General features: G+C 35.0%; 1 protein-coding gene across 1 annotated transcript in view; it reads right to left on the bottom strand.

Annotated features, from left to right (window-relative positions):
• The window catches only part of IL1RAPL1 (interleukin 1 receptor accessory protein like 1), a 736,319-nt gene that overhangs the window by 152,837 nt on the left and 571,464 nt on the right, over positions 1–12,018 (bottom strand). The gene's annotated exons all lie outside the window — the stretch shown is intronic.

Genomic DNA, 12,018 nt, shown 5'->3' with positions numbered 1-12,018 from the left:
GACACAAAAACTCATGAATTGCATTTCATGCCTTGGGATATTATGACAGCTCAGAGGAGTTTGTTCGCACCCACACTTGTTAACAGATTGCCACAAAGCAAAACAGGAGATAGGGGCAGGGACACTGCAGAGTAGTAGGTGATAGATCGATCAGTGACACCATCTTGCCAGAATAAGGATGACACTTCTAAATGAGAAGCAAAGCTCAACGGAGGAGATGTTCAAGCTCTGAGAGATACCAGCTTCTCTTGGTATAGTCTTCTCTTCTGATCTACTTCAGGCTGGAACTTCTAATTACATAAAAAGCTTAAGCAAAATAGAGTTGAAAAAAAGAATGCATGCACACAATAAAGGCAGTGAGGGTGGGGAGTTGGTAGCTTCACACATATAATCTGCACCACAGAAGCTCACTATTCTTACAGAAACCTCTGGTTTCCAGTGTAAAGAATAAAAGGGAAGAATTTCAAAATCCAAGTGATTTGCTTTTAAAATGATGTATGTGGAACCATTTACATTGATGATTGCCTATAACATAAAGTTAGACAAAAGTAAAAATAAGGATCCCACAATCCTAAGATTAGTCATGTGATACCTTTCCCTGTATTGTATAGATAAAGTAGAATCAATAACTTCATTTGTGCAGGTTGTATTAAAGTCAATATGTTCTTTCCATAACAAAGCAATATTTCAAAGGCAGGAACAATCTTGAGTTTGGTTTTTTTTTTTTGTCATGCCACTAAGAAGATAAACTAAAAAAAGTCTGAAAAATAGAATCTTCTGACATGACAATATTAAAAGAATGAAAATTTACCAATGAAAATATCATACGCTAAAATTAAATTTGCTTTTGAAGTTTGATGCACTGTATGACTAAAATCAATTCTTAAAAATATTTACGTTGTTCTCGGTATCACTAATTTATCATGTATACTTCTGCTGAAAAACAAGAACCATCAAGCAGTATGGTTTTTACTCATGAGTACAAAGGAGATCAAGCAAGAGCAATCAATAAATAAATGTCTAATTTAAGAGTTGATATGACTAATATACTTTTTCATTTTATCACAGTAAAATGTGTTCATTGCTCTCAAATTTCTGTAACTGGAATCTAGACAGCCAATCAAGTAACAGTGTGATTCATGTATAGCTTTAAATAACTTCAAAATAGTGATGGAATTATCTCTTCTGTTTGGCCACAGTACGTCATTAACACATCTCAGTTAAGGAGGTACATTTAAATGAATTTAACAGTCAAAAATACAAACATATTAGAAGACACGGGCTATAAATTTCTATTATATACCATACCAATGACATTTCCAATTATAAAACTCATGTGTCCAATTGTTCAATGTAAAATATTCCTGAAATCTCTATTTGAAATATTTTTGAAAGGCTAGCATTTACCTGCTATGTATAGGTATCATGAAGGAAGATATTGACATACTCCCACTTCAGGTATGTCAATCCAGATGTCTAAACAAAGAGTCTAAAATCCGTTACAGTGAATGGAGTGAGTTGTCAGTATGCCAGACAAAATCCACTTTCATGGGAAGATACAGGAAGATGCAGAGCAGTTCCACTCTGATTTGATGTGATTTATGCCATACAGGTACCTCTTGATCCATATCAACCCTATGGGGAACCTACTGTGATTGACTTAAAGCGCTGTTTCATAATCAGTTTCTGCCAAAACATCTTTTTGTAGCCTTTGCCCCATTTTTCTCCCTGGCTATAGACTCCCACTTTCACCACGTCTTGCCAATAGGGTTTGTTGCACCCATGTCACCATCACTTGTACGGATGATGATACCATCTAGCAAAGATCAGTTTCCTTTCCTTTGGGATTACTTTTCCAGTCATCTCACAAACTCTGTGAGCATGAGTGCTGAAGCTGGCTGAAAGAAGACTGACAGGGGCAGGTGTCAGAGCAGCACAGATCTACACTGCATTAAAGCAATCGTGAAACATCACATGGTTAACGGCTATCCTGGCTGACAGGTACAATTGTGTGTCCTCAAGAGGCTTCGCTGACTAATTCAAGAACCTATTTGAGTCAGAGGTCTCAAGCTGGACAAAGTGAACACTATTAATAATATATAAATAGCAGGAACACAAAGGTATTGACAGCAATGGAAGTTAGGCATCTAAATTTCTGTGTGCATCTGACTGTAAATGTATTTTTGTTTAGATATTTTCCTCTTTCATGGTGACAGTGTCAGAAGCATTTTAAACAGAAAACAACAACAAAAAAAGGAGTTTGCATGCCCTCAGATTCCATGAAACAGCAGCAAAATTTCCCTCCTCCCCAGACTTTCTTCTGCAAAAGCAGATGCTTGTACAGTCCCTTCTTTCTTGAACTGCTGGTGTACTGACTCAGACTGACCTGGAAGCCAAATTCCAATTTCTCCCTACTTTGTTCTCTTTACCTCAAGGTAAGGACATAAGGACATAAGGAACTCCCAAAATAAAACAACGCTGAAAAAGGATGCAGTATTCATAAAATTAAAACAGCAGTCAGGGAATTGTAACAGGTACCGATGTTCTTTGAAAAGTCTTTCAAGTACACTGTTACCCCTTGTATGTGTCCATCCAGTAAATACTACAATATCATTTTGATCCTTATTTCAATTTTTGACTTAAACTAGGTAGAATTGTTATTTTTGGTAATGCATATGCATATGCATGTACTATAGTAAGTAAATTGTTCTGAACAACACTCTGGAGAAACTAAAGATTGCTCATTCCTCAATAGTAATTCCAAATAATTGTAGTCTTAGACTTTTCCCTTGTAACTATATATTTTGCTTGTTTGTTTGGTTTTTACAAAGAGGAATAATCTCACTGGTTTGAGTACTCATATGATGGGAGGTATTCATGTTTATAAGCTTTTTAAAATATTTGACCTTTCCAAAGCAGTGGGAAACTAAAACTGGCACTTTGGATGCTGTATCTATGATAAAATGCCTGTTTTGACATTCATTACCATTTGACAAAAGCAAGGAAAAAAAAAAAGATTGTACAATATTGCCTGCTTTATATGCAAAGCATCTTTCTTCATATGAGAATTGAATCTCCATATTAACATTTGAAAATATCTTCTAAATTTGAAAATATCTTCTAATTTTCTAATTTTGACTGAAGCGGAATGAATGCTCTGTTTGAAAGAAACTGATGAGAGATTAAAAACACACACAGGATACCCACAGAAAGTCTCTATTAATATTTAAACCATAACAAACCTGTAGGTATTTTTAGTATCAATCTCTAAAAGTATGATAAAATCAGCACCAAGAAGCTAGTCCTCCTATGATTTTTAATAAGCAGAAATGTACCACACATGCTGATAGAAATCTCATGAAAAATCTGACCCTGAATGAATTATTTAAAAATACAAGCATTTATTACTTGAAATGAATTGCCTAGAAAGAATTGTGAAAGAAACAAAACATATGACTCTATAGCCTCATATCTCAAATCTATCCATTACATTAGTGCAGAGAGGGGTAATTTTGAAATGCTTGCTGTAATTCTTTATTGATAACCCTAATGTGGGTTAAATGAAGTATGTGCTTCATTTGTTTTTGTAGTGAATGGGAATAGTCACTTGATACATTTTATTTCTTGGTAAGTATTATTTTTTTCTAATATTTCCTTTCCTACAAATATTTTCAGTTATTATAAACTAGTTATTGGCCTGAGACCAGTATTTTTATAATATAACACAAATCTATTTAAAGGATACTTTAAGCAGTTGAAATGACTGATACATTAGAAGGTGATGTCTACTGCAGAGTTCAAGGTAGATACCCGAGACAGGCCTTGCAAGTAACTAAATCCTGAGGTGTAAATTTAAATTCTGGTTTTACTGAACTGGATGCCTCCTCCTCTATCTTTTAATTTCCTAGCTCTGTGGTTCACAAGACTTACCTCTGAGTTCAGTGAAACAAGCATCCAACCCTAGTTTCTTTGTATTTGGACTTTTCTATTGTGTATCCTTTCAGATTGTCATTAACACTTGTCATGGTTTAACCTGAGGTAGCAATACAACCAGGATAGCTGCTTGCTCACCCCCATTCCCCATCCTCCCCCAATAGGGGAGAGAATTGAAAGGGAAGGGAGAAACTTGGATTGAGATAAACACAGTTTAATAAAATAACAAAATACCAATACATTACTTGTAAATATAGACATAAAATAGAAACAAAAGATACTCAGTGGAATTCCTCACAAACTCCATCCACAATGGAGCAGCCAGTCCCAGCAAGCAGCACTTGGTCCCCAACAGCGAAAAAAGAGGAAAAAAGGCAAAAAAGCCCAGAGGCCTCTGCAAAATGATAAAAAGCTGAACCAAATGTCCCACACAGACCTCCCACAGCTGCACCCCAGAGAGAGAGCAAGAGATAGCAGAAGAAGGCCAACTGGAAGGCCCTGACTTCTTAAATAATTAGCATGACCCTAATGGGATGGAATACTCTCATTGATCAGTCTGGATGTCAGTCAAGCTCTGCCTCACTGCCTCACACCTGTGGGCAGAGCACTCAGAATGTCCTTGGCTCTCAGATCAGAGCAATTAAAAACATTAGCTCTCTGCTGGGGTGTTATCTGCTTGTTGTCAAACTAAATCCAAATAATGAGCATGCTAGCTATGAAAAAGAAAGGTTTATAATTGCACAAAGAAAATTAACCCCTTTTCAGTCAAACCAGCACAACACTAAGCACTGAATAAGTTTATTGTTTTGGGTGAAATTTTACTTTCTTGTGTGGAACCGTTAAAAAAGTACCTAAGTACTCCATTGTCAGAATTCTGCCTTAGGCAAAAGGATAAAGAAATTGAAAGAGGATAGATTGTGGAAAATACTGTTGTGTTGTCTTTTGCTCATAGCTGTCTAGTGCATTCTGAGAGGGATATAGAGCACAAATTATGATTGGCATGTAAGTTTTAAAGACCTTGCTGATAATTTGTTGTCAAATTTGAAATTTGAAGTAATGACCATATGTATCTTCTTACTCTCAGCCTAACCCAAATCAAAGCAGTTCACTGACCAATAGTAATTGATCATGCATTCATCACTACCAAAGTTTTATGTGAAGGTTTACAATACATGCCACGAATAAACTATTGTGTTATTATTTTTTTTAATCAGTTATGCTATGTAGCATCAAACTGAATTTCCATGAGTATTTTTTTTCAAGTTCCTCAGGCATTAAATATAATTTAAAATTAAATAGCTAGTGAATTGGTACGCCATTTATAACAAATGTGTGTTGAGTATATCTAGGGATACTATATCCTTTATATTCATCTGTAATATGCTATATAAACAGACAAGTATAGCATCTAGATACAAACAATCTGAACTTTAAATGTTACACATTTGTTAACAAACATAGAAAAGACCCTGTTCAACTGATTGTTTCAAAATATTCATACTATTGTGATGTTCTAAACTGTAAGAACGTATGTAGCTACTCACCCCCTCATTGTTCCTCCAAAGAACTTTCCATTTTCTATTGACAAGACAAACTCAAATACACAATAATTATTGCCATTAAGTATACATGCAGATTTAGATGGATTTTTCAGAATGAAACCTGTGTACAGCACTAAACCTTAATACAAATACACAGTATACAGAAGACAAAAACAATGTGCAATACAGCCTCTTGAAAAAGCACTCCTAATTCGGACTGCATAAGCATATACTGACTTCACCAATAATGCTGGAAAGCATTTATTCTAAAACTGGAAAATAATTCCTGGGAGTAAAAAAACCTGTACAGAGTTTGTTGTTCCACTAACACCCAAAGACATCCTTACTGAGATTAGTCTTGCATGTAAAGACCATTGCTGCTCACAAGAGATATGTATTTCTAAAGCAGAATGTTCTGAAGGCTTTCATGAATTTAAAATCATTATGAATCATTAATTTAAAAGTTAGCAATGACAAGTACTTAGGACACAGTATTAAATCTTGATTTTGATATTCACTTCTTAACATTTTAATGCTTTTCCATAGTAACATTAAGTGATATCTTATTTTTTGCATGCAAGGAAACACTTGTGTGTCTTTCAACATTAGATACAATGAAGCACCTTCATATAATTTAGAAACACAAAGTATAGCTTGAAGCTAAGACTCTGGCAAAAACAATCACAGAATAATGTGACTCCTGATGTTTCAGATTTACACAATTACAGTCTGTTTGGGTCTATAATTTTCCAAGGTGGAAATCACATACATTATGTGCCTATTTTCTATCTATTCTATGATTCAATGATTCTATTTCTAAATTGCATTTCTTGGTATATGGCATTCTGGTTTTATTATTATTTTGGTTTCAATAAGTTATATCCTGCTGTGTCCAACAGAGAATTCTTATGAAAGTTTTCTTGTATCTGGTTATATTTGATTTTGCTTCTAAGAGACACGCAATTTTTGATTGTTTAAGAAATTCTTAGATAGAAAACCAAACTTCTGGATGATTATCCAACTGATACAGAAAATCTTTTGAAGTTCTGGTCTGCACTCATACAAAAAAATAAACTGGATGTTTACCTTTTTAATAGGAAACATGAAAAAATTGCACAACCTGAAATAGAAAATTCTCATATATCTAATCTGTACATAAAGAATGAAATGTACATAGTTGCAGAGAGACTGGACAGACGCTTTTTATTGCATCAAATTCTATTTAGATAATATAGTAACCTCTAAAACAGGCATTTCTCAATGCATTAGAATCTAAAGTGAATAAATAGGTTTTAGTATTCCATCATTATTTCAGATAAATATTTCCCAGAAACAGCAGTAATAAATTGAGATAAAATTTGCACAAATCCATTGTCAAGTTTTATCTATACATGTGCGTGTATATATATATATGTTATATAAATAGGGAGAGATTAGGTATGCATGTATATGTATTTATTCTAGATGCCCACACAGTTGGAGAAAGAGTGAAAAATAACCATTTAAAATACATAGACATTTCCAATTATCTTAATTATGACAACCTAGGGTTTGATTAAATTAGGAAAAAGAGTGGAAAGTATATCAGTTGACATGTTGCCACTGAGCTGTAAATGATAACCTTTCCTTAGTGCAGTTGAATGTTTCCAACTCACTTACTGTTTCTTTTTTAGTAAAATATTTCTTGGCCCTTCATGGACAGCCTCAGCTACAGAATAGTTGAATTAATGCAATCTGGAGGTTGAAGGTCTAAAGAAGGGACTGTAGAGTACCTAGGAAACATTTTGGTTTTCGTTTGTTTGTTTGTTTGTTTTTTTAATAACCAGATCTTAGTGATTAAAATCTCCCTTGTTAAAATGTGGTTTTCTTCGCTAGATTTATTTTTTTTTCCCTCGAGTCAAGACCTTTGGAAGTCCTCAGTCTATTTGTACTTTGGGAACATACTTCTATGCTAAAGTTCTCTATTTGGAATTGGAAAGCTGAGTTGAAAATGCCAGTAGAATGTGTAAAACAGCATGCATGAGATTTTGGTCAGCTTGTATCTGTTTAGATTTAAAAAACTACATTTCAAACATTTGAGTTTTCATGAATCAGTCTGCAGTCAAATGATTAACTGTGCAAGTGAGTCTTTAAGCAAAGCTTTTTCCATTGCAAGTCCAACTATTTGACTAGTTGAGTACACTAAACTGAACTTTAGCCCATAAATTATGATATGACATTAATACAAAACATTTTACAACAGTGAGACTAGGAATTTCTTAATGAAAACTTTCTTTTAAAACAGTTAAAATAGTTAAAAACTAACTTTTTAAAATAAATAGTTCAAACAGAAATAAAAAAGACTTCTAAATATTTTTCTTTTTTTTTTTTCTTTTTACATTTTCAAAAAAACCCCTCGTTGTTTCCTGAAAAGAAAACCCCAGTCTCAGGTCAACAAAGAAACAGATCATATGTGTGAAGTAGATTTTGAATTTACAGTTTTGATTATTCCCATATTATGTTAATCTAATAATTGAATATATCAAAGAATCAAAGTCTCCAGTTGAATCACCTAATTGAAAAAAGATCAATTTGGTTTAAAGAAAGTTTATCAAACAGATAAACTTAAAAATCCCTTTATCATAATGAAAAAGAATCTGTTCCTGTTACAGAATCAATATAATATTTAGATGAAATGTGTAGAGATAAAAATTATTCATTTTAGATATTCTTTCATTTTTGTTTTCATCCTGGAAGAGGCACAGATTTCTAGTTATTTCATATCACTTTATTTATACAGCTACTGATTAAGCTAATTAAGGAATACTTTTACCATTAACATGGCCAATTTGTGTGGAAGATTTTTATGACAACACAATGATACAAATGAAGTAGCATTCTCCTCTCTCTGATGATTTACCTCTGGAACTTCTTTGTATTCTTATTTTAGAAATAATACATTAAAAGCAGTTTTAATTACATTTTTTCTTGAATATGTATGGGGAAAGAGGAGCAAGAAGCCAGCCTCAATTCACTAGGTAATACTCAATTTAGTTTTATTGAAAATAATGCCCTAAAAGCAAATAAGAAAAAAAAAAAATCACTGCATATTTGGTTGCAATCGTAATTTTTTTAGTGCTGGATGACATTCAGGAAAACTCATTTCATTCAGATGACAGAGAAAGTGTTTAGGTGCCTGTACAAACTTATCTTTTAGGTCCATTCATATAGTGCTGGAAGATCTTTATTCCTTTTTACTTTTCTCTAACATCGAGCTTAGCTAAAAATAAACCAACAATTGCTTTATTTTTCTAGGTGAATTTTGGCATTTCAAATTACAGCCTTGTGCAGAATGAGGAAACACACTGAAAAAGGCAGAGGACACAGGCTAACTAGCTTGTGAAGTGTTTAAAAGAAGGTTTTTGTGAGGTTTTGTGTGTGTGTGTGTGTGTGGTTGTTGGGGGGCAGGGGTTAATTGTTCGTTTATTTGTTTTTAATTCAGATCCTTCAGATCCATTACTGCCTGTTGTGGGGGGTTTTTTATGTTAGCAGGGATTTGTTCGTTGGATTTTGGTAGTGCATTGAGGGTAAGAGGAAGAACATTGTGAGATGTAGTTCCTTGGGTCATTCTTCATTACCTCTGCCTTGCCTACCCTTGCCTCCGATTCATTGCCTGTTTTTCTCCCCTCCCTGGCATACGCTGCTGCCAGCCCACAAAGTGGCTCAGAGCTGGGTGGAAAACACTCCTCATCTCCTTATGGCTCCAAGCTTCTTGAAGGAAGCATACTTTTGAATAGTGTATTTGACATAATATTTTATCTGGTGTCATTGCTTCCAGAGAAACAGTTTATATTGAGGTCACCACAGCTACCTAAGAACTCTTTTAAATGGAGAAAAGCTTAAAAATAAAAGTATTTTTACCTTGCAACAGGATTAAGTTATTGATTAAAAAATTGGAAGTGAAGTTGCCAACAGAAAAAAAAAACATTAAATGCAGAACAGGATAAGTTGACAACCCTTTTCTTATTTCCTCATCTAGGATTTCTCTACTTCATGCCTTGGCCATCTCATGCTGTCTTTTAAGAAAAGCCTTTGAGAAATGAATTTCTCCTTCAGTTTCTACCCTGTGCTTTTCTGGTGACTATTCAGTATGATAAAAATATATCTCAGATGAGGTCTGAGGATTCCTGTGACTCTCAAGGTTGCTCATTGCAATGGAACCAGGCCTAACACTCTCTCAAACATCAGATGAATAGTTGGACACCTTTCCCATGGCTGACTATGGATAGCTTGAGTGTTATGGGAGCCTGTATGTTCATAGGATTGAGGAGTGCAAAATCTCCAGCTGTGGTTACCTTTGTCTTAGCAAATCAAACTGCAGTTGCTAACTTATGCCATAACACTCTATCTGTCACTCCTTAGAGAAACTCGTTCCTTAATGGGCAGTCACCTTCTGGTCTGTTGCAGTTTTACAGATGCCATGCAACATAGTAATAAAACAGGTCAGTGGTCCCATGATATTAATTTTAACTGCAGGTGTATAAAAGAGACTAATATATCTCAGCAATAAATGTCAGGTATCTCTGTCACTCACCAGTGCTGGTGCCAAATGAATGAGATACACCTGGAGTCTTCCGACCTTGACGTAGACATGGGATGGAGGTACCCTGTTTAAGAACTGAACGCCGATAGCAACTTCAGCCACAAACACACTGGGGTTATTGAGGGCTTCCTCAAAAGTGTGCCAAGTACCACTCCCCAGAGGTCTGCCAGCAGGGGAAAATTTTGAGGTGAACCACTGCTATTGACGTTTCAGCACACCATGTGCACCTGCACAAGTACACACATCCCTGTAAATTATGTATGCACCCTCCAGGATATGCCCTGACATTTGCAACCTGCTTCATTCCCAACTCAATGTGGAGGACTGCAAGGTAAGACAGTACAGCAGGGATTGCCCCAGCTCCCCACCACACTGGCTAGTGACCTGTTAACAAAATCCCAGACTGCCTCAAGCTCCTCATGCCTTGCTCTCACTTCTCTGTGCCACCCATTCCACTTCTCCCTCTTCCACCAACACATTTATTTTCCAAATAAGGAACAAACACACCATCCCAAAAACATTCTATAGGACTAACACGTTTTCTGGCAGTGTCTAGACCAATCTGCATCATGTGGTCACCCCAAGCCTCAGGTGGGTAGGAGGCTGTTGGCTCAGGTAACTTTCTAAGGTTTGGCTAAGTGAATCTCAACGTTATTCTGGTGTTAAAATATTTTGCAATTTTTGCAGGGTATGAACTGGTCCCCTGAAATGAACACTAGCTTTCCTCAGCGAAAGCGAAACACAGACCTTGCAAACATTATCCAGCAGGACCAAGACATTAAATCTGAAGTGTAACAACATAATTTTTGTGTCAGGGAACTATCACTTTTTTGCACTTGCTCCAATTCTCATAGGCTTTTTCACAGGCTTTTAAACAACAAATTAATATATTCTTGTAGCTTGTTGATATACAGCTAAGTATTATAGCTCCACATTCATTTACGCTCAGACTTTCTTATCTGTGTGTGAAAGTGTCATTTTCAAATTAACTCTTTCATATTCACCAATAGATATTTAATTTTCTGAAAAGTTTATTTTCCAAATCCAGCACTTCTCAAATTATTTAATCTGTTTCTTAGAACTATGAGAAATCAGAGATACGATTAGTTCTAAAAATCATAGATAAAAACACTCTAGCTAGCCTTAATAATTACACTCATTGAAATAGTCTCAACCATACCGTATATTTAGCTAGACAACTTCGAAGCCCAAATAGGTTCTGTCTTTTGTTTTTGGTTTTTTTTTTTCATCAAATATATCTCAGTAAGCAACCTCAGTTAGGAAAAAAAAATATGTGGAGTCACTTTACCCTCTGTTCCCTAGGCTTGTGTTCAAATTAAAAAGTAAAATCATATAGAAAAAGTTTTCTGAGTTGGTATATCAGAAGCAATACATTCAGAACAACGGAAATTGGCTCTAGAGGGAAATAAGCTACACCCCCCCTTTTCTATATAATTGTTTCTGAAAATACGTATATCAGTATCTCAGAATATTACCTGAATAGCATGAATCATTTAAAGTAATATTTTATGCATATCAAAACAAAGATTAATTATTCTCTGGCCACCATTAGCTATAGGCCAGCAAGTACCATAAAATATTCTCCCAATGACTGTCAGAGTTAATTTGCAAGTGTTCTGCTTTTCCTGGTGTTGTTCTGCAGAATGTAATGAGTTTTGCTTGCTTTGTTTCTTTTTTTTTCTTACTATGAGATTTAGACAACCACCAGATTTGTTTCCATTTGTTTCTGTAGCTAACATGCTAGAAGATCTATCTATAGGTTACTGTTCTGACACCAAAGCATAATTCCACTGTAACCTACTGAGACCTGTTTGTTTCTTACAAGTTGCCTTCTGTGTCGATCCACAAAGGAGATGGATTATCATATCCTACAAAGTGTAGTAACTCATGCATGTAGCTTTGGAGCCTTAATTATCTGTATGGCAGTAAGAGACCAAAGTG

The sequence above is a fragment of the Caloenas nicobarica genome, chromosome 1 (genome assembly GCF_036013445.1).
Source record: "Caloenas nicobarica isolate bCalNic1 chromosome 1, bCalNic1.hap1, whole genome shotgun sequence".
NCBI lineage: Eukaryota > Metazoa > Chordata > Aves > Columbiformes > Columbidae > Caloenas > Caloenas nicobarica.
Note: the sequence above shows the minus strand (reverse complement) of the source record. Positions and strands in the feature narration are given on the sequence as shown.